This window comes from Taudactylus pleione, unplaced genomic scaffold (genome assembly GCF_031769625.1).
Source record: "Taudactylus pleione unplaced genomic scaffold, aTauple2 ptg000055l, whole genome shotgun sequence".
In the NCBI taxonomy this organism is placed as follows: Eukaryota; Metazoa; Chordata; class Amphibia; order Anura; family Myobatrachidae; genus Taudactylus; species Taudactylus pleione.
Genome location: NW_028284457.1, coordinates 4,926,455 through 4,950,750, shown reverse-complemented (window position 1 = coordinate 4,950,750; position 24,296 = coordinate 4,926,455). Strand labels below are relative to the sequence as shown.

The following is a 24,296-nucleotide window of genomic DNA, read 5'->3' as shown; positions in this document are numbered from 1 at the left end:
CTGAGTTAGATAGGATTTATGTATGATTTTTCTTGTGTCTAATGTGCATGTTGTTTGCGTGTGATCACAGTTGCGTATCATCGATTAAAGCTGCACTACCCCCTACTTAAAAGGATTTATTAACATACCCCTCCTCTTTATGCAGGACTGTTCCAATTTGAGGGGGATGAAATGCATTTCCAGCTTTTTCCTATGGCGGGAAAGTTGTGAGGTATCAATTCCCATCAGCATTGTGGCAGAGTGCACCCAACAACCCCCCTATCAGAAATGTTGGGGGTGGGGTGCAGATTATGAGAGGGCACTGCATCAAATCATGTTATTCTATTATTAAGTGCTTATTATTATTATTTTTATGGTGCATCTGTCTTGTAAGTGCAGTTATGTATAAAATGAGGAGGCCACACCTGGAGGGTCACTGCTCCCTATTCTGGAAAGTTATCTCAACAAATTAGAGAAAACAATGCTTTTTTATTGAATGTAATGATCCAGTAGAGTTTAAGATATTTTTAATCATTATGTGAATTATTTAACATATCATCAGTTTGCTAGCTCTATTGTTTCAGTAATAAATTATTTACCATCCTCTCTGTAATCAACTTATATCCTTTCCTCACAGGATAATGCAACTGTAGTGTCTTCCAAAGTATTTGGGTTTGTGTACATGTGGTAGTTGTGGGGAAAATAAAGGTTGATGGAGACTACTAAGGCCAGAACCAGATATTGTAGGGCTTTAACTGGCACATAACATTGGTTGTGGCCACTTTTCTCATCCAGTTGTAGCACAACCTATCATACAAATATACTGTATAGTTATTTGCTACTTACTTGTCTAATCTTGCCCTCACCACTTACTAAAACAGCCTTCCCAATAAAATGTATTTTTAATTTTGTAAAAAAAAACTATTACAGTATACAACACATGCAATATACTGTACATGAACGAAAAAGCTTAGTCACTACAAATAACCAAATGAGTGATGTGAGAACGTCATTGCCTGTGTTTAAAAATGTGATAGTTTTCTTTCATATTTTCTAAACTCTCACCCTATTACATTTGTCCCAGATGTTTTCCCTAACAGGAGCAGACTGTACAATAATAAAGCTTTCCCAGACCCCGAAAAACTGTTGCGTGCTACGCTCCTTTCTCAGAATCCTCCAACCATATCATTCATATGAAGAAAAATAGTTTTCCTTAGACAAAGAGGGTGGAATTGTTTGTATCCACGCTTGGGGGGTGCATTTTCTAGCCGCTGCTGAGATAGCAAGAACTAGTTTCTTGCCTCATTTAGAGACTCTTGTGCCCAGTGAAAACATACCCAAAACTGCACATTCAGGATTTAAGGGGGCATTGTTAAGCAAGTCCTCCGAAGCAAACCTCGAGACCTGAATCAAAACTCTTCTTATAACAGGGCAGGACCACAAACAAAGCAGAAAATCAGCTTCAGATCCACCACATTTGGGACAATGCGAGTGTGGATTGAGGCCAATAACAAAGCTCCTCTGAGGAGATAAATAACCATGGTGGAAAATATTTAAAAACATTTCAACATATCGAGAAGAGTGAAATAATTTAATAGAAGTGAATAGTGTTTGGAGAAGATCAAACAAATAGAGTGAAGGAAAGTGAGACAACCAGTGTCGGATGACAGAGGAGAGCGAAATGTTCTCAAGGTTCTCTTAATAATTTGTAATTTAGGGCTATGGCTTGTTTAGTGGGTAGAGGTTGTAATAATAATTTATCAAACTACAGGGAAAAAAAAGTATGGAGTTAAACTGGTGGGCTTGAAAAAAAGCAAAAACAGGAATCAATTCCAGATAACCGGGCAACAGCCAAAGAGTAACGTAAGACTGATTGTTAGGGTCTATCTAACATTTGATCAACAAAGTGAAGGCCTTGAATGACCCAGAAAGTGAAGGGGTTGGCAGTCATGCCATCCTAAAAAGTGGAGTCATGAAGGATGGGCAAATTAATATATTTATAGGGATGTAGCCAAAATTTGCGACGGAGGATAAACCAAACATGTTGTACCAAAATGAGCAAGAGGTTATCAAGGACATCGTCAGGGAGATCTTGATCGTGGAAGTTTAAAAAAGCTGTTAGACTCCAATTAGACAAAAAACAAACAACTCCAAAGCAGCATTGACATATCATTCCCATGAGAGCCAATTGCAAAGGAAGCGCAGATGGGCTGCTTAACTATAATGGACAATATGTGGTAGGTTAACAGCGCTATTCCGGACCAAATGCTGCAAGTTAATGAGACTAATCTGAGGCCACATACCTTGCCAAATAAAGGAACAAAGCAAAGCATCTATTAGTTTATCATTTGATGAATTAAGGAGAAGGAGTAGGGATTGCAGGGGATATAGTAATTTTGGAAAGAAATTACTGTAATTTTCAAAAGATTGACACTTCCCAAATAAGATAGGCAGAGATGATTACAACTCTCTAAATTTTAGAGCCAATAAAACAAAATAATATTAAGCTTATATAAATCTGATAAATATCTGGGGATTTGCGTGCCTAAATAAGTAATAGAAGTAGCCACCCAGACCAAGGGTAGATTTTAGCCCAAGGAGGGCAGGTAACATGGAGTTTCAAAAACCTTGCTACTGATTTATCAAAATTAACCTAAAAGCTTGAGGCTAATTAAAAGTCCACAATCAGATACAGTAGAGGGTGAAAAGAGGAGGCAGCATTGGATATTCACAACAAAAGATCATCTGCAAAGCTAATATCTTCAAAGTCTCAGTTCCCACACAAATACCCTGAAAGAGAGGCCAGTTTTGCAAAATATGCAATATAGGGTCCAGAGAAAGACTAAAAAGCAGGGTTATAAGTGAGCAGCCCCCCGGGTACCCCTGAATTTCCCAATCTGGAAGGCACAACAGCCATTTATAAGGGGAGAGGTAAAATGGGCAGTATAGAAATAATAAAGGTGCCTACACACTATGCGACATTTTACACAATTCGCCCGATTTCGACGCCTCGGTATGACAAATCATGTAAAATATGTCCAAATCATGAGTGTCCACTCACAAACACGATGCTGATGCATGTACCTGCTGGTCGTACATCGTATTTTCAGACCTTGCTTGCTGCAGGCAAGATTTGGCAATCTCAGACACGATGTGGTGCGGATTGTACGTGTGTTTGTACTCACGGTCTATCGCACGATCTATCGTCCATTCTGTCACTTGACTGACATACCCCTGTACACGCCCAGTCTCCATTTTGTGCAGCATCGTGACTTCAAGGAAGAGAAACGCGAATACCTTGTTCAACACATCTGCTATTATTTGGTGAGTATTGTACTAGTGCTGCTGAGCAGCAATGTATATGCGGACCCTGTCCACCAATGAATATGCCTGACCCACTGTCCACCAATGTGACCCACCCACTGACCACCTATATGTGTATAATGCATGACCCACCCACTGCCCACCTATGTGTATAATGCATCACCTACCCACCCACTGCCCAACTATGTGTATAATGCCCCACCCATTGACCACATATGTGTATAATGTATCACCCACCCACCCACTGACCACAAATGTGTATAATGCCTCAACCATTGACCACATATGTGTATAATGTATGACCCACCCACTAAGCATCTATGGGCTCGATTCTATTCTGCGCGAAGTGAATAGCATCGGGAATCGGCTCCCGGAGCTATTCAATTCAGCGTGCTACTAAGCCCGACTAAGGATTTCCTCTCGCACCCCTGCGGGGATGCAAGCAGAATTCCGACAAAAGTCCAGGCACAAGGCTGTTTTCTGCCCTTCGCGCCTGGAAAACAGCATCGCGACGGGAAGTTAGGTCGGGGAATGGCCGTTCTCACGCCTTTAACAGGGTGTTTAATCGCGAGAACGGGCATTCTCCAACTAAACACCGCGCAGAATTGAATAGCTCCGGGAGCTGTTTACATCACGGGCAATTGAATCGAGCCCTATGTGTATAATTCATCACCCACCCACTGACCATCTATGTGTAATGTGTCTATATATTATATATTTAAATCATATTTGGAACAGAATAAAATAAATTACTGCATTTTTAAAATTTATTGTAAAATGCAATCTGTATTAAAATTAATTAAAACACCAAAAGATGAGAACCCAAACCCAAATCAACTTTAAAAAAATTAAATCTACACACAACATTACTAAACAACCAAACATATGAACATTAAAAATACTTTAAACTTATTCAACTATTAAAATTTATGAGAACATTGTATGAGTCTATATTTTGAATAAGTTTTTTCTCCCACCCGCGATGTCTTTGGACCGTGAGTTTATCATCGGCTTCCTGGAGCATTTGGAGGCAAAGAAGTGTCTATGGATGGTTAGCTGTCACGACTATTCCAATAAGTCAAAAAAACTATTGGCATTGGAATAATTGTTGGAATACAGCTGACAATACTGTACTGTGAAATGAGTGCACACTAAAATCCAAAATCTCTGTACAGTGTTTGTCAAAGAACGAATAAAGGAGTCAAAACGTTCTGGAGCGTCGCTGATGTCGTATATCGGCCCACCCTTTGGTACTATCCTCATGTCATTTATCATGAAACAAGAACCACAGCGTCAGTCTCTTGTCCTTATGACCGAGCGAGAGGGAGAAGAGGAGGCGGCTGAAGGTAACAATGGACCGTCCGAGGCAGGTTTGGTAAGTAGAGACACAGTGCACACACACCATGTTTTTTTTGTTTAAAACACTTGTTTAATGTTCGACAAATGTCCACTTAATTGGCAATTATCTGAGACAGTCCTCCTGCCATGGCACTGCACCCAGCCCATTAAAATAGGCCATATACTCCTCCCTCACCTGCTTGGCCCGTGCAGTCCCTCTGGCTTGCATTGATGGTGCTGCCACTGATGTAAACTGGGCAATCTCCTCTGGATGGTCTGGGTCGTCTGGCATAGCTGTGCCTTATTCCCTTTCTTGGGTTGTTTTGCGCCATAAAAAGTTATGCAGAACACAGCATACCAACACGACCCATCTTGTCCACACGCAGGTTTATGCTGGTGTGGAAAAGCCCCTTTGCGCATATGGCTTCATCACATTTTCATGTAATGCGAAGGCCTCGTCAGCCACAAAAACGTGGTTTAGGCCGTGCTTCATCTCCTCCACTGACAGCAAGTTGAGGGTTTTGGAGGTGAGCCACTGGTAGAATGCCATCAGTTTGAACGACCCACCATCCAAAGCACGGCATTCTTGCCAAGTACACAAACACAAACTCGTAATTTGCATTCACCACCGCCATGAGAACGATGCTGAAGTACCCCTTGTAGTTATAATAGTACGATCCGCTGTTGGCAAGTGGGGTGATGTGGATATGTTTCCCATGGATAGCTCCCCCGCAATTAGGGGAATTCCAATGCCGTTCAAAGTCTTCAGCGATGGTTTTGCACTCATCGACGGTTGTAGGAAACTAGGATTAAAAACAAACAATATTGGTGAAAACAAGAACATTATTTTTTTTCCTTTCTTTCAATGCAGACTCCAACACAAGAACTTGAATTGGGACTACACCTGATTTAAGCATCATTGCTGACAGTGAGGGGGATGTGTTGATATCCCCATGCCCACCACCAAGGCACCACCAGCAGCACCTACCGCACCTTCCAAGTAAAAGAGAAAGCGCCCTGGGAAAAAACAGCAAAGCAGGGAGCCTGCAGACAATTTTTTACCCACCTAGATATCTTCACCCAGGGCCGGCTCCAGGGTTCGGAGCACCCCATGCCGGCCTTCGAGAAGGCGCCCTAACATCGCGCGCGGCGAAGATGTACGCGACCGAATTTGGGGGCATGGTCTACTTACCATAGGCCATGCCCCCTGTGTGACGTTATTTGGAGGCATGCCCACATGGCACGCCTCCAAATAACGTCAGGCTGGGGGTAAAGCCCAGCACTCCATCACTGGCTGGGCTTCCCCCAGCCCTCTCCTGTCAGTGAATGGTTGCGCGCGCGGCATCCATTCACACTCCAGGGGTCCGGCACCACCGCACAGCTGCGGCGGTGGGGGTCCCCAACCTCCCGATTTGACCACCCGCTGGCCACTTCAGCTCGTGGGTGGAAGAGCGGGACAGTACTGTCCCGCTGAAATCGGGATGCGGGGAGGGGTGCCGCCCCTCTACGGGTGGCGCCTCTGTGCGACCGCAGTGGTCGAACACCCCTAGAGCTGGCCCTGTCTTCACCACTCATATAAACAGCACCATGTGGCAAATGAGTGCTGAAACACAAACCGAATTCCAGCAGCTGGTAAATGAGTTGCTCATCAGGGCGCTGCGTAACAATTTGTATCCAAGGACCTATATTGGTGACCCTGTGCCCTTCCCATCTGCTCCAACTACCTCTGTGATGACTCCATCCCAGTCGCAGCCTACTCCCCCAACCAATAACCCTCCCATCGCAAGCCAGACTATATATAGTGCCCTTTTAGATACAGAGGAGGATATTCCAGGATTTTACGAAATCTAAAATTTTATTGTTGTTGCCTGCAGTATCCCCAAATTTGATCATTCCCAGTACCTGCTCTATGGTGTACGGTGGTGACGATGCTGATTGGACACGGTAAATACACATAAGGCACAAGGACACATCGTTGGAAGCCGGAGACACAATGTATTTGCGCCATGTGTGTATTGGCCTATTCAATCCGATATCTGACCCACCGTATACCATAAAGCAGGCAAGGTATTGGGACTGATTTGGTGTTAATGCAGTTTTACATATAAAGACATATAGGAGCCTTATTTAAAATACAGATTTGCAAAGTTATTTATTCCCTGTTTGGAATGCAAATGTTTATACTGTTGTCATAAAGACAATTTTATCACTCGCAGCCATATTGGCAGAAAATTTAACACTGTTTTAACATGTTTATACAGTACTTTTCTACATTTCCAAAAAAATAAATAATTAAATAAAACAACTTTTTTCTTTCACAAGAAACAAATGTGTAGTGGGTTTTTTTTCCTTACCTTACAAAACTGGTACTGCAGCACTTTCACAATAGCCTTGCAGGTCTCCGGAATGATGACGCCCAAAGCCTGAGGGGATATGATGGTCCCAAACTTCAGGTCTTCCAGTGACCTTCCTGTAGCCAGGTACCTCAGGGTAGCCACTTCTGCTCAGCAGGGATAGCCCTCCGCAGCTTAGTAACCTGCTTCTGGATATAGGGGGTCACCAGACTCAGCAACTCCTGGAAGGTGTTGTAATCCATGCACAGGAAGTTGCGATAGTCGTCTGGATTGTTCTCCCAAATCTCCATCAGCAGGGACATGTGAGAGCAAGTATCCCTCTGCAGCAGCCACTCCTTGGTCCAGCATGCTCTCCTCCTTTGCTGGGTCCTCTCCTTCAACACCTTAACTCCAGCATAGGCGAGCAGAACTCTATACCAATAGGGATCCATCAGCACAGAATACAGGATAGAAAACACACTTTGTTGAGCCAGGCAAAACAAAGTAGAGCACAATAGCAATGTACAAAGTTCAGCAGGTATACACCAAGCCTCACTAGTCACAGAGCAGAAGTGCACAGACCTAAAATGGCTTCCGCTTTATATATGCCCTACTTAAGCCCGCCAATTATTTACATTTATTTGAAATCTAGCAAATCATTGTGAGGTGTTTGGTAAACTAACGATTTGTCGTGCATAATCTCATGATTTGGACATCGGACACGTGCATGATAGATCGTGAGATCGTGAGTCAAATTGGACACTTTTTACACCAAATCATGTCCACAATTGCTGGGAAGCTGCCAGGGAAAAATCGGACACGATATCGCATCGTGAGCACATTGCATAGTGTGTAGGCACCTTAAAGGCCCTAAAGTCCATTCCAAATTTTCTGGCCATCAACACCACCTGTAGAAGGGGCCAGGAAACAGTATTGAATTATTTTTGGGCCTCGAAGCTAGCGAGAATGTTAGAAGGAGCGTAAGAGGAGACAGCAACCGCTACCACCACCAACCTGACTGAATGCTGACCATGCATGATGCCTAATTGATGATCAGTAAGTAATTGGGGTAGGATGCTATGTAACCTGTTGGCCATAATTTTGGCTAGAATTTAAAAATCCACATTTAGTAGTGTGATAGGCCAATAAGAGGATCAAGAGCAGGGATCCTTATTGGTTTTGAGAATGAGAGTGGTGTATGCTTGGTTGAAAGTTGGGTAGAAAGGTTGCCCTCTATGAATAGTCTGATAAAGGTTGATGAGAAGGGAGCCAATGCCAGTCTTTATAAGCTTATAATATTCCCCAGTGAAACCTTTAGGGCCAGGAGATTTATGTAGTTGTAAACCAGTGATCACACTAGGAATTTCATCCAAGGTGATGTCTGCATCGTCAATCAAACAAGTAACATGGGAGGGACAGAAAACCTTTGCTGTTTATAAGTACTTGTAATAATATAAGGAGACATCAGTTATGGTGGAAGTAATGGGAGAGCAAGAAAGGATAGGTTTAATTGCAACAATATGATTCCTGCATTTAGCCAACTGTGTCATGGTAACCAGCAACTTTCCACTGTTATTGCCCCAGTGATAAAACTAAAGCGGGCTGGCCATTGATTGACACAGCCAATCATCAGCCTGCTCCCATGGTAGTGGCCGCTGATTGGCTGGCGGTGCTTTAAGTATTGGAACACACGTTGGTCATGTCACTGTCGGGAGCAGCGCAATCTTTACAGTATGTACATATAGCGCTGCTATGTCCAGCTGGTATTGGTTGCATTTTTTATTTTCTTATCCATGAATGCCTACTGGAGAAGAGGACAGACCTCCGCCTGGGATGTCTACTGGACAAGGGCACATACCGGTGCCAGGGAGTAGTTAAGTATGTAGTGTGAGTCCGGGTGAGAGTGAGTGCATATGTAATAAAATATTACAATATTCGGTGTGTGTTTACTGTCTTTGTTTAAATCAGGCATGGCTGATTTAGCCGATGGATACAGAAGTGTCTGTGGATGTTATCCCCTTACTCTGCTGACTAGGGGTACTAGTCAGCAGTGTAAGTAAATATGACAAAGACCAGTAAGTACTGTAAGTAAATAAAAACATGTACCACCGGGTGTAGCAAGCAGAGTCAATTGGATACCATGGCAGTGTACTTGATTATATAGGTTGTAAAGTCCCAGGCAGAGCAGAGAGTAGGTCTGTGAATCACCACAAGCAGGAGACACTGTCTCATAGGTCTCAGTAACAGTCCCGGTGAAATACCATTGGCAGCAAGAAGGAGAAGAGAAAAGGAAAAATAAAGATAGGGAATAAGGATTAAAGAAAGAAAAAAATATGATAGTAGAGGGAGAGAAAACACAAAAGGAGGGCAGGAAGCAAGAGAGGGAAAAAGAGAAAGGAGGCAGATTATTATTAAGAATAGAAAGAGACCGACATCGTTAGTAGGTAGGTAGTAGCTGCCGCTGGACATGATTATTTACATGTTCATTACCTATAGTATGTTGTGTATATATATATATATATATATATATACATTGCCCTCCTCCACAATATGCACATATAAACACATCAGGCGGCACTCAGGCAATTAATAATAATGACACGGTGCCCCCCCAATCAAAGTCAATGTTTCAATTCATGTATGAATTTTCATCATTCATACATGATTGAAACTTTGACTATGATTGGGGGAGCTCTGTGTCATTATTATTAATTGCCTGAGTGCCGTCTGATGTCTTTATACATATATATATATATATATATATATATAATATATATAAGCACTACAATGATTTGTGTTTAAATATATATGTAAAATAAATAACTGAATAAGTATTGTTAAAAGTAGCAAAAAGAAAACAATGGAGAACATTCACCTACATTTGTCCACAATCTGCCCTACCATACCGAATGTTACATTGTTACAGCCTCATTCTGATAATCATCATCCCTTTAAAGGCCTGAAAATCTGCACTAACCCGCCAAACTAAACTGTTGGGACTGGAGGTCCGGGCAAAACATTCTTCTGACCCTACACACCTGCTATGCTAGGACTGTATATAAATCTGGGTCTGCATTTTATTTGGTTAAGATATTTAAATATTCTGGGGTTTTATTTACAATTGTTAAGCACACTTGCCTACCCTCCCGATTCTCCCGGGAGCCTTCCGAAAATTGGGTGCCGCTCCCGGCCCCTCGGAAAGGAGGCAAGCCTTCCGGCGGCTGCCATCCCGACTCCCTTTGCAGTGACACTAGAAACCCCCGCAGTGGGGGGGGGGGCGGTGACGCGATTTGCTCTGAATTGCATCATCATGGCCCTGCCCCTGCTTCACAATGCCATTAATATCGACATTGTGAATAGGGGGTGGAGCCACGATTACACGATCATGCAGACACCCCCAAGCTCTGCCCCCACTGCTGCATCATCTCAACGCCACTCCCCCTTTTGCCGTGACACGCCCTCTGCCATTGAAGCCGGTACAGCTCCCTCCTGGAAGGAGGGAGCTGAAAGTCGGCAGGTATGTTGTTAAGTTATATATTATAAAGCTAAATATATTTTGTCATTGTTTTCTTTTAATTTTCACTCTATCATGACTCCAAAGACATACAGGTGGTAGGGAACATAGATTAAAATACTACTGTGACAAGAACTTGTATATTTATTTTCTCTAAAGTGTTGCATAATAAGTAGGTGCTATATAAATTACTGTTAATAATGTTATAATTGTGTAGTGATGATTTTATTGAGCAGTTTGTATATATTTATTTTCTTCTTTGTTTGACAGGCAGATGTCATTTGACTCTCAGTCTTAAAAGGTAAGACAACATTTTTTTCATTAGTTTACAAATGATATTGCGTGCAGGCTGCTTATTTCAGTGTGGGGATGCACAATGACCTATGATCCCTATCAATTTATTAAGCACTGATCGATTAGAGATACTGGGGAACTTATGGGACTGATTCTGAGATGCATGGATCTCTGGGCCTGATTCTGACCCGCTCGTGAGCGCTCGCAAGCGGGTCAATGGTGCCCAAGTGCTCATGCGGACGGCGGAGGTGGCTCCGTTGTGCGCATGCGCGAGACCCGAATAACGACGGCCAAGCCGTCGTTATGGGTCTCGCACCAAAGGGGGCGTGCTGTCGATGCTGATTGACAGCACACCCCCTTTGGTGGGCGTGCCGGGGGCGTGGCTGCCCAGACGGAGGCGTTCCCATGGGAACGCCTACCGTCTGGGGCCGGACCCACTGACATCACTAGTGATGTCAGTGGGAGTGCTTTTGGCTCTGATAGAGCCAAAAGCTCTCCTTGGCTTGCGGCAGCGAGACCCTACCGCAGGGTCTCATCGCAAGCCCGATGGTCGCGATGGTCTTGACCATCGCAACCATCATTTTAGCCGCTCGCTATAGCTGTGGGTGGTCACCCACAGCTATGCGAGCGGCCAGGAGGCCGCTCCAAAAAGGAGCAGGGACGGGCCTGATTCAGAGCGAGCGCTCTGTCAGAGCGTCCGGCTCTGAATCAGGGCCCCTGTTCACAGGTGCAAACAATGAGGTTTTGCGTACAGAGCATACGCTGATGCGAATTTATGCATCTTTACATATGTCTATCCATTTCTAAATCGGAGGCAACTTGTCCTGATCTGTCTTTCCATGAAATAGGGTGTTTTCTCGGGGCGTAAACTGGGCGGTAACAATGCAATTGCATGTTCCTGATTGGTGGGAGTGTCATGGGCGTCAGGGCTTCCTTCAGAAAATGTGGGGCCCGGGACTGACAAATTAGGCAGGCCCCCACTCTCAACCTCATGTTTCTGCAACTTCCACCCCGAATTGTCTCTCCAGCTCCAACCAGCCCCATAGTTTCTCTCCAGCCAGCACCTTTCTGTCTCTGCTGTCAACCTCTTCTGTCTCTGCTGCCAGCCCCTTCTGTCTCTCCAGCCAGCTCCTCTTCTGTCTCTTCAGCCAGCTCCTCTTCTGTCTCTCCAACCAGCACCCCTTCTTTCTCTCCAGCCAGTACCCCTTCTGTCTCTCCAGCCAGCACCCCTTCTTTCTCTCCAGCCAGTACACCTTCTGTCTCTCCAGCCAGCAACCCATTCTTCAGCAAGGGCACTGGTAGCAGTTATAGATGGATCTCTCTGTGCCTCCCTGACAGCTGGCGCCCAGAGGCCAATGCTTCCATGGAGTTCCGCCACTATGCAGCTCTCCAGGGGCTCTATTCACCATCACTTAATTTACTAAGTAAATAGGTGATAATTAAGATTTTCCCCTATTTTTGTAGAAATTAAGTGTCAGGGTTATTCATCATTCTTGTAACGCAGGAGATATCACTGATATCTCCTGGTTACAATTGTCCTCCGATAATTTCCACAGTCCCCATACTATAGCGTGGGGATGTGGACATTTTGAAATTCTCAAGTTCCAAGAAAGCATTTTTTTCGGAACCTGACAGTGATACTGTATAGCACCTTGAGATGTCATACAGTAATTGATACATGATGTATGCCTCCAATACTTGGATTGAAATCACAGCAAGAAAATGTTTTCTCTTGATGAATAGGGTCCCAGGTATTGACACAAGGAGCCAGGGTCAGTCCCCCCCCCTTCTGATGGTGGCACTCATGGGCGTGTATCAAAATTTCTGCACAATTCTGATTTGTGTGTGCAGAGAAGGGAGCCTATTTCTGATGTATCTCTTGCACCTAGTATAGGTCTGGAGCAAGTGCTAATACTAATGATGATGGGTGAGGAGGCTGGCATAAAATCAGTGGGGCAGGCATTGGTTTCCTATTGCACATGCACAAACCTCTGCATTAGTATCAAAGCTTGCAAGCAGGGCCCTCTTACCTCTATGTCTGTCTTTTATTATAACGGTTTCATTCTATAAATGTTTCCAATTGTAAAGCGCAACGGAATATGCTGCACTATATAAGAAACTGTTAATAAATAAATAAATTAGTTGATCGGGTACTTGCATTAGTATAAGGTAGTAAATCAGGCTTCCGTAGCTGCCCACATCTACAGCCACTTTGCATGTGACTCAGAATTAGCCAATATATTTGCAAATTATACCCTAATGCAGATTTTATTTAATACAAATATAAAAGTTTCCAAAGTTTGTCTTATCCTTTAAACATTTCCTTTAAACTTTTCTCAGAATCACCCCATCTGACACCAGCTCATATGACTAATTTGGGCAGAATAGGTCATTGTTTTAAACAATATTTTCTTATCTTCCTTCAATTATTATATTTGGAGGGTAATGTAATTTGCATGCCAGTTTAGCAAATTAGCGGTTTGGATGAAGTGATAGAAAGTGCATGTAACAAGATAAATGTATTGTTTTCTGTGAATGTTATCATCTGTCAGCCTTTGAATACACTTTGCAGATTGATATGTGTATAATATGTGAAAGGAATTACTTATTAAGCCGTTATAGATCACAGAGAAGTGAATATGTGCCATGGAATTTAAGCTTTTTTGAATTTGACTTTATAGTAATAAATATATCGGCAAATGAAACATTAAATTATCATTAATGAGAACACAAAAAAAAGCATGTGCACACGAGGGACATGCATTCAAGGTACCTCATAAAAACCTCTGTACAATCCTGCCTATACCTTCTACACCTTTATACGATCCTGCCTATACCTTCTAAAATTATCGCAATTAGCGTAATGAGTCATACAGTAAATAAATGCCTTCAGACTTTGAATGTGTTTCCAACGCACAAAAGGTTATTATTCAACATGTAAAACAGTAGGTTACATGCTGTGATCTAAAGACAATTTAGCGCAAATAAATCATACAGACCCAAGGTACAGTTGTTACATACGCACGCGCTCTGGGACCAGATACCGGCATCAGCAACAAACCTCAGTCAACAGCATCAGCAAGAAGACTCCCGATTGGGTTCAGAGATCGCACATATATACTTTTACAGGGATAGGCAATACAATAGGCAAGTTTGGCATGATTCCATTGGTTCTCTGTCATGATGCTTCTGTTAACAGGTCAATTCAAATGGACACAGGTCAGCCTCCAACAGCCTTTTGTCTCCTTTTTCCTGCTGCATGCAAATCTAAGCTGCTAATATTACATAGTACATTTTAGTGCTTTAACTCTCTACAGTCCATAAGGTGCGGACGAATGTTGCGATCTTCTCACCAATGACACTGGAAAGCTGTTGAGACAGAGTAGATCAGTACAACACCAACATGGTCTGCTTATCATGTACCAAACCTTAGATACCAAATAGTCTTTATTTCACAACATTAGTAATAAATGAATAAACCTTGAAAATTACACTTTGAAGCTATGGAACCTTTTATGTAAGTGTGCAGTGTGCAAGTATGAGGGGCTTGGGAAAGGACGCTAGTTTAGAGTTTACCAAGGTACGTGTTTTGCAGGGTTGATCCCTTTGTATGTTTTAGTGACTATCTGTATTTATGTAGTGGGGACTTTTAACTTGGAGCAGTTGCATATATATGAAACTAATAAACAGCGTTTGTAGGCGGGGTATTATGCATGTGCGTATGGTGTTAACAGCGCAACTGGGGTATGATGAGATAAGCGATCACACAATGCTAATAATAGCATCATCGTATGTACTTAAATGTGAGTTTCGCTAAAATGGCGCTGGGTGGCCATTCGCAAAATGGCGTCGTGCAGATCTCATTTTTAAGATGGAGTCTTGTCACCATTCACAAGATGGCGTCGCTCTGATCCAATTTTTAATTGATCCTGTCTCAGCCAATTATCTGGCTTCGACAGTCCACCCTTTGATAGCAACCAACATGCTATCATACACTGGTCTTACATTTAATTTTTTTAGGCTTACATTATGACATATTATTTAATGTTATTATGGGATGGCGCAAGGTGGTGCTTAATCCATCAATAATGTGTCTCTAGGAGGGGACATAAAACTAACATTATACGCACACCGCGGATCATGGGAGATTATGGGAAATATGTGGGGATGCACCAATCCTATAAAGGAAGTCTTGAGGGGGAATAGGGACTTACATTATTTGAGGTGTTTTAAAATAACATTTTAATAATACATTTTGTGCATGTCTAAATATAATTCATTATACGATGGTATTTCCTAGTTCAGGGTTGTAATGCAGTTCTACATTTAGCTCAGTATTCATATTGTCACTACTGACCACTGTCATAATTTCGTTCTTCCGGTTTACCTTATTTTTACATTTTCCACACTTCAACACAGTAGGAACACACCTGACACATATGCCAATTACTATGATGATAACTAGTATGAGGATCAGGAGTTTACCTATGCTTGCGATAATTTCCTGGACCCATTCTCCTAGACTTGAGAACCATTTCCCTGGGTTCAACCATGAAACCCATTCCTCTACCTTCTCCTCTATTTCAGCCACTGAAGCATTATGGTTCTTTCGAAATTCCCATTTTAGCTGCAGAATTTCATCCATCTTCCAGTCTATCACCTCCTTGGGGTTGCTGGTATCATTTGTGACATAAGTGCAACACCCTCCAGTGACAGCTGTTAAATAATTTAACACTAGTCTGTGTTGCACAAGTTTTTTTTTGTACGCTTGCAACTCCCTACCTGTATACCTGAATGTGTCATCATACATCTCGGTGATATTATCTATCAATTTAGCAAGATCTTGGATATATCTAAAATTTAGTGTACCCCGAGCGATCCTGGTGGGATCCAGTGCTGCTAAAACTTGAAAGCCAGTTGTTTCACTAATTAACTGTGTGGCTTTATGCACATCACCAGATATCATATTTCTTTTGCCTCAGTGTTCATACTGCATGTGAAGACATGGTGATGGTGTGTTTTTATGAATACCAAGCATTTCAACATGTGTGAGGGTCATAACCTCTGGGACTACTCTTCCCAGGTAACACAAACCTTCGGAACTCGGAGAGAGCCACTTATACGCTTTCCTTCCACATATAAAATATACATCATCAGGGAGAACATAAGGAATAGTATGCATCATTATCATTAAACACATTTCCCTCGCAAATAATCCTATCTCAGGTTCTCCCTTCTGGCGAATACATGTTTCTGGTTGTATAACCTTAGCACAGTACCCTTCTGGTATTCTACCAACCATTTCTTTGGTGTTACTCAGTGTATATTTATACCGAAAGTATCTTCCACCTGATCTAATTTTGCGCAATTGTTCATAATTCATAGGCTCATGGTCAGCTCTTGGTGAGAAGGTCATCATCTGATTATTACCAGTCACCTCCCAACTTCCTGGTTCATTGGAGTTGGTGATGTTTAAACATAAAAGTGTTTTATCTACTTGGTACTGGTGGAGTTTAAAATGGGGTGGTTTGGTATTAAGAAATTTCCCGTCGAGTGTCTTCCCTTTTTGCAATTCTAAAATATCAGAGATATTTAACTGGAAGGGCACTAATCCTACATTATGCTGTCCTTGGGGCACCTGAGAGCACACCCAACAGTCAGTTTGGTTCAAAATTTGGCCCATCATGGTCTGATAATCCTCTAAAGGATACCCACCCCAATACTGATTATACTTAGGTTGACAATGTTGGATGCATCTCTCATCAATTACGGACCCACAGAACTCACACATACAATAATCCTCAGACGATAGACCTTCACACTGTCCCCAAGTATCCAAAATAGCAGATCTCTTAACAATTACAGTACTAAGATTGGTCAGACACTCCCCTGATTTCCATAGCACTATTCCTCTTGACTCCAGTCAATCAGCACTGCCACCAGCTCCCATCTTCTCTATCGGTCCCCCGTCACAGAAACCAGAAATCCCCGAGCAAATCAGGATGATGGAAACTCTGGAAGAGAATATAAAAATGAACACAGCAGACCAGTCCATCACCGCAGCAAGGACCTGCAAATTTCTTTAGCTCAGGTATCTCACTACAACCTTTTAATCCTCCCGGAACAAGCTCACGATCGACAGGTCCACGTTATCGGACTTGTCTCCACCTTGTTTCTCCACCGGTTGGTTGACCTTTTTGCAGTGAGTGGAATGGACCCAGGTATCTCTCTCGGCCACCTTCAATGATGTGGTACTCGTCAGCAACACCTGATATGGACCCTCCCAACGATCAGTCAAACAACCTGAATGCAAGAAATTTCTGATCATAACATATTCTCCAGGTTCAACATCATGATAGTTTGTTTCAGGCATATCATGGGACAACAATTTCAGTTTCTGCTGTTGCTGTTTTAACTGTTTACTCATTGACATAAGATACTTTACAGTTACCTCGTTGTTACCTTTTAAATCTTCCTGCGTACTTAAAATCAAATGAGGTTGTCTACCAAACAGTACTTCAAAGGGGGACAGATTTAGAGTGGGTCTAGGAGTGGTCCTTATGCTATGTAGTACCAACAGTAATGCTTCAGGCCATCCTAGTCCAGTCTCTGCCATGATTTTACTTAGTTTATTTTTAATAGTCCCGTTCGTCCTCTCTACCTTGGCACTAGCTTGTGGTCGGTAGGGGGTGTGAAGTTGACTATTAATACCCATCAGCTTACACATATTTTCGAAAACATCTGTGAAATGAGTACCCCTATCACTCTCGATGATTTTAGGGATACTGTATCTGCATACAAACTCCTGTACAATTTTCTTGCCAGTAAACGCAGCAGTATTATTGGCAGCTGGGTATGCCTCAACCCAATTGGAAAACACATCAGCACACACTAATACATACTTCAGATTCCTGCAGGGTGGTAATTGGATGAAATCGATTTGTATCACCTGGAAAGGTCCATCAGTCGGAAGAATGTGGGATGGTTTGGTAGGGATCGTCTTCCCAATGTTTTTCCTCAAGCAGGTCAGACAGAACATTTCTGCTTGAGAAGAGAAACCCGATGCGCACCAGTATGCTCTCACCAATTTGCACATACCTTGCTTTCCCAGATGAGTCAGGCCATGTGCTGCCAGGCTGGGGTAATATGCCTTCGGAGCTACTGGCTTACCTTGTCTGTCCCTCCAGAGTCCAGATGACTCTTGCCCACATCCCTTGGACTTCCAGACTGACTTTTCCTGGGTAGAACACAAATTTTGCATCTCAATTAATTTCAGCATATCAATTGTTTGAAAAGACATAATTTGTTCCGTTGGTACATTCATTTTTAATCCTGCTGCCCATTTTGCAGCTTCGTCTGCTCTGTTGTTGCCCAGTGACACCAGATCATCCTCACATGTATGGGCTTTACACTTAATTACTGCCACTGCCTTTGGCAATTGGATTGCTGTTAATAGTCCTTTTATATGTTTGGAATGTGCAATTGGTGTGCCTGCTGCTTTCATAAATTTTCTCAGACGCCATAAGGCACCGAAATCGTGTACTACTCCGAAGGCGTATCTAGAGTCAGTATAGATATTAGCAGATTTACCTTCCACTAACTCACACGCTCTCTTTAGTGCCACCAGTTCTGCCACTTGTGCCGAGTGTGGTGGTCCTAAAGGTTCGGCTTCTATGATGTCTACGTCATTTACAACAGCATAACCTGTACACAACTCACCTTTGTCTGTTTGTCTATGACAACTCCCGTCCGTGTAGAATGTCACATCCACATTCTCTAAAGGTGTGTCACGTATGTCAAGTCTTGCAGTAAAGGTCTGGTTCCGATATTCCATATAATCATGTGCATCACTATGTCCGGTGAACTCACTTCCCAACAGCAACCCGTCTCCCTCCACCCTTTGTGCATCATGTTGCACATATGATAAATATGTTACTGGGTTTAACATACTGTATAATTTAACAGTGATGTTTGCAGGGGCTCTTAGAGCTAGTTTCCACTTGGTAAATCTAGCCGAAGAGAAGTGTCTGGATTGGGCAGAATTCAGCAGGGCAGATACAGCATGGGGAGTATAGATAATCATATCATGGCCTAGTACCACATCCTCACTCTTACTGACCAATAGAGCAGTTGCTGTTACACTTCTTAAACACGTTGGGAGTGATCTTGCCACAGTGTCCAATTGTGCACTGTAGTATGCTATGGGCCTACTGGCATCACCATGTTTTTGTGCGAGGACACCTGCTGCGCAACCATTGGCTTCCGTACAATGCAAATCAAAAGGTTTTTCATAATCAGGTATTCCCAATGCAGGTGCTTTTGTCAGACTATCCTTAAGATTAAGGAAAGCCTGCTCTGATTCCTCTGTGTGTATGACACGATCAGGCTTTGAGGAAGAGACTAAGGACCTTATTCAGAGGCGGCCATACGGTCTACGACCGCACAGCCGCCTCGATGTTTTGCTAGTGCGCATGCGCACGAGGGAGCCAGCTCCCTCGTGCGCATGCATGAGACCCGCTACGACCGACAGCGCCGGTCATAGCGGGTCTCTTTCCAATGGGGGCGAGCTGTCGATGTTGATTGACAGCTCGCCCCGATTGGAAGGCGGGCTAGGGGGTGGCAGCCCAAACGGAGGCATTCCCATGGGAACGCCTGCCATTTGGGGGAGGCCCCACTGACATCACTAGTGATGTCAGTGGAGAGCTTTTGGCTCTGACAGAGCCAGAAGCTCTCCGGGGCTTACGACAAGTGAGACCCTACCCTAGGGTCTCGTCGTAAGCCCCGATGGTCGCGATGGTCTTTGACCATCGCGACCCTCACCCGAGCGGTCGTTAGAGCTGTGGGTGTTAACCCACAGCCTAACGACCGCAACAGAGGCGGGCGGTCAGGATGCAAGTGGCCGCCCAGTTTCTGAGCGACCGCTTGCATCCTCCGACCGCCTCTGAATGAGGGCCTAAGTTTTGTAATGGCAAGGCCAAAATAGAAAAACCTGGGATCCACATTCTGCAGTATCCACACATTCTGAAGAAGTTATGAATTTGCTGTTGGTTCTGCGGCAGTGTCATGTTCTGTATGGCCTGGATTCTGTCATTTGTGAGATGTCGTAACCCCTGAGTTAGGCAGTGTCCCAAATATTTAAGCCTGGACTGGCATGGCTGTAGTTTGTCCTTGGCAACCTTGTGTCCTGTTTGCGAGAGATGAAGCAACAAAAGTTTAGTATCATTTAAACATGACATAAACGAATCAGAACATAACAATAAATCGTCCACATATTGTATTAGAACAGATCCATTGGCAGGTTGAAAAGATTGTAAACAGTCGTGTTAGGCCTGGGAAAAGATACTGGGGCTGTCTATGAAACCCTGGGGCAATCGTGTCCATGTATATTGTACACCCCTGTATGTGAAAGCGAATAGGTACTGACAGTCAGGATTAAGAGGCACAGAGAAGAAATCAGAACAGACGTTAATGACAGTGAAATGGGTTGCATTTGGTGGGATCTGCATAAGAATGACAGCTGGATTTGGCACTACGGGAAATTAGCTCTCTACCACCTTATTATCACCTCTAAGGTCTTGTACCAGCCTATAACCCCTCCCACCACTCTTCTTTACCGGAAAGATGGGACTGTTGGCTACACTAGCTGTACGAACTAAAATTCCCTGTTGTAACAATCGCTCATTTATGGGATAAACCTCTAATTCTACCTCCTGTTTACCATTACGGGACTTACGTTTGCCATTAATCCAGTGTCCTGTCCATCCTTGGTCCAAAGTGAATCTGGAATTTGGGATAACATTTGATCTACGTGAGATGGATTTTCACTTAAACCGGTAGAGTGATACCTTATCCTTTGGGGAGTGTCCAACATATCCCTCACCTCGTGCACAACTCTCTCTGGGATATCTAAAAATACACCATCAGGGGTACAGTATATGACACATCCCATTTTACATAACAAATCCCTTCCCAGTAGGTTAGTAGGAGCCGCCGCTGCCAGGAGAAATGAATGCCTGGTATGCAATGGCCCGATAGTGACCTCTGTGGATTTTGTTAAAGGATAATGTTGCACTTTACCCATTACGCCCATTGCTGGTACTGTCTCGTTGGTTACCTGTAAATTAACGGGAGATTTTATCACTGACCTGGTCGCCCCTGTGTCTACAAGAAAAGGATATTTAGTACCAGCTACATCAACCATCATTACCGGTTCTTCCCTAGTACTTCCCGTTAACCTGACTATCTGTAGACTACAGGTATGACCTGACCCCTAGCGTTGGCTCCCACTCTCCAATAAAGCATTAACGGCCACAATTGGAGCTGGTGCCTGTTGGACATTTGCTGGTCTCTGTGTTTATCCTTTATGGGGATATCCAGGTATTCCCTGGTTCGGGGGTCCTACCCTCTTCGGTGTACAGTTCTTACTTACATGTCCTGGCTGGTTGCAATTAAAACACTTTCGTGGGTGGGGTGGATGAAAGGATTGTTGTGTGGGTTGAGCAGGAGGGAAAGGTGGTGGGTATGGGTAGGGATATTGAGGGAGAGGATATTGAGGGAGATATTGGGTTTGTGGATAGTATGGGAATTGTGGTTGTGTGTGATAAGTGGGGTAGGGCTGTGTTTGTGGTAGTGTAGGATTAGTGAGGACGTGTAACTGTGCTGGTGCAGGTGTGTCTGCTGGCTGTGATGTTACAGTCATTCCTTCTAGAGCTTGGATACTAACAGCCATTAGTTTCTCGCTCTGGGCCTCTCTCTTTTTAGAGATGTTTTTGTCATGTTTATTTGCGGATTCTATGAGGGTGTCTACAGTGACTCCCCTCCAGCCAGGCTGTGAGGTCTGAACCTGGGTCTTTAGGTTCTCTTTAAGACCATCTATGAGTACAGTGACAATCATTCCCCTGTGGTGAGTGATAGCTTGAATATCTTCTAACCCAGTGTACTGGGTGATAGCCTGCAGAGCCCGGTTACAATAGTCTTCTGCAGATTCACTCTCTTTTTGTTTTATGGTGAAAATTTTGCTCCAGTTAACTACTACTGGGAAATATACACCTAATTGAGTTACAATGCGGGAGATGTTACCTTGGTTAATTTCGTCTGTTAAGGGAACATCTCCATCCAATACACAATCCGTGATAAATTTTGTCACGTCGGTATTGCGTGGAAGACAGGCCCTTAACACCACTCGACAATCTTTATTGGTTGGCTCGTGAGAACTACCCAAATTTTTAAAAAAACTTTGACATTTGGCTAATTCCTTTTTGGGATCGGGGAAATCATTCATTATGGAATTTAGCTCTGCTCTTGTCCAGGGACAATGCATTGCTACTTCCCTTGTGGGCACTACACCGTTTGCATCCGCATTCCCATTTGGAACAGTTATTGTCCTTATGGGATGCAGACCGGCCGCACTGCTACTTTTGACCTTATTACCTGGCTGGGGGTTTAGTCTGTTACTGCAACGTATAGGGTTAACAACTTCCTCTATGGGTGCAGTGGATGTTAACACTTCCTGTACTATCACCGATGGAGATGGTGGCACCACTTGTGATTGCCCTGGTGGAGCATCTAACATGTGTACAGCATGGGAAATGGCAGACATAACAATAGGCTCATCATCCACATCATAAACATTTTCCTTATGGTTACTTAAGAGAGGGTACAAATTACTTGTTACATTTTTATGTTTTTTTTCAACAACTGTACCTGCACCCCCGTCAGCATAGGGCGGCGGTGGTGAACCACTGGCAATACCTTCCACAACACTACCTTGCTGCACGTGCGCGCCATTTCGCGGCTCGCACGCATTGCAGTTTAGCGCTGCATGTGTACTTTCTGGTAACGTGCTCTCGACGCTAGTTTGCATTGCTTGCACACCTTTAAGCCACACATCCCCTTCCTGCTGCCATAATTTTAAACATTCGTTATATTTTACCTTTTTCACTCAAGAACGCACCAGACTGATGTGATCTCGGACATTGTTCAATATATCCTTATCAAAGCTACCAATTCTGGGAAACGGTCTACACTCTTTATTGTCATCTTAAACCATACATCACAGTACCTAATTGCATAAGCACCGTACTTAGTATGCATAATACGGCGTGCCGATCCAAGCGGCGCTTCCATTAGCAGCACATCATTGTCTAACATCTCTACTGTTTGCGTAGCTCCCATCCTGGGACAACCCCTACGTTTTTCAATAAAGATTTAATCTGGTGAAAGACAGTAAAGATACTTTCACTTACCTGTAGACGTCTTTGAAAAAGGGTGTATCCACAAACCCTATGGAAGACCTCTAGACTCCTCCAATCACCTATGGAAGAAAAGCTGCTCCCACGCAGAAATCCCTTTTTGACTACCTTTCAACCGCTAGGGGGTAATAAATACCCTTTGTTTTCCAGTTGATTTCGTCCACCCTCTCCTCAGTTAACAATCACAGTTTAGCCAAAAACTATGCGGTTCAATTACAGTGCTCAAATAAGCCTAACCGATTACTGAATACTGTAATCACACTGAGAGCCAAACCCTAACAAAGATAACAACCCATACACCTGCCTTGTGTAAAGTAAACTGTAAGCTGCTACCGAGTCACTAAGCCGCTCGTTACGCCTAGAACTTAAGGGTCCTACGATACCCTTAACATTTAGAAACCGTGTTACACCCTAAACAAATACTCACTGTTACACACTTTTTTCCTGCGCTGAAAAATACATGTTAACCCAGTTATTGGCTACTATTGATAATGTAATCTCAACGGCTTTGTTTAAAACACGTGGCAGCAAGACCGGAAATACGTATATACGCTATTGTGCGACTAGTCACATACACTATAATGCGACTAGTAGACAACCGTATTATGACTCTTATGCTCTGTTGTGACTTAGCTGCGTACGCAATAATGCGACTTCCCCTTTTTAACACAAAACAAAATACATAAAAAAACCTATCGATGAAGGAAAACAAACTTTTTCCTCCCTCGTCCCTGGATTCTCAATCAGCGCTCCTAAAGTCACAGTAACAGACAGCGCACTCTCAGTAACAACGGTGGTAACAGATTCCGAACGCACAATGCGTTCTCCTACCAGGCGCCCGGTTGCGTGATTAACACTGCGAGCTATTGATACCTCATAAAAACCTCTGTACAATCCTGCCTATACCTTCTACACCTTTATACGATCCTGCCTATACTTTCTAAAATTATCGTAATTAGCGTAATGAGTCATACAGTAAATAAATGCCTTCAGACTTTGAATGTGTTTCCAATGCACAAAATGTTATTATTCAACATAAAAAACAGTAGGTTACACGCTGTGATCTAAAGACAATTTAGCGCCAATAAATCATACAGACCCAAGCTACAGTTGTTACATACGCATGCGCTCTGGGACCAGATACCAGCATCAGCAACAAACCTCAGTCAACAGCATCAGCAAGAAGACTCCTGATTGGGTTCAGAGATCGCACATATATACTTTTACAGGGATAGGCAATACAATAGGCAAGTTTGGCATGAT

At 43.3% G+C, this 24,296-nt stretch overlaps 1 protein-coding gene across 2 annotated transcripts in view; it reads left to right on the top strand.

Annotated features, from left to right (window-relative positions):
* BMPR1B (bone morphogenetic protein receptor type 1B) overlaps window positions 1-24,296 on the top strand; it is a 519,259-nt gene that overhangs the window by 54,080 nt on the left and 440,883 nt on the right. For both annotated transcript variants that reach the window (XM_088464464.1, XM_088464463.1), the window contains exon 2: window positions 10,759-10,789. The gene's annotated coding sequence lies outside the window, so the exon portion shown is untranslated. The remainder of the gene's footprint in view (window positions 1-10,758; window positions 10,790-24,296) is intronic.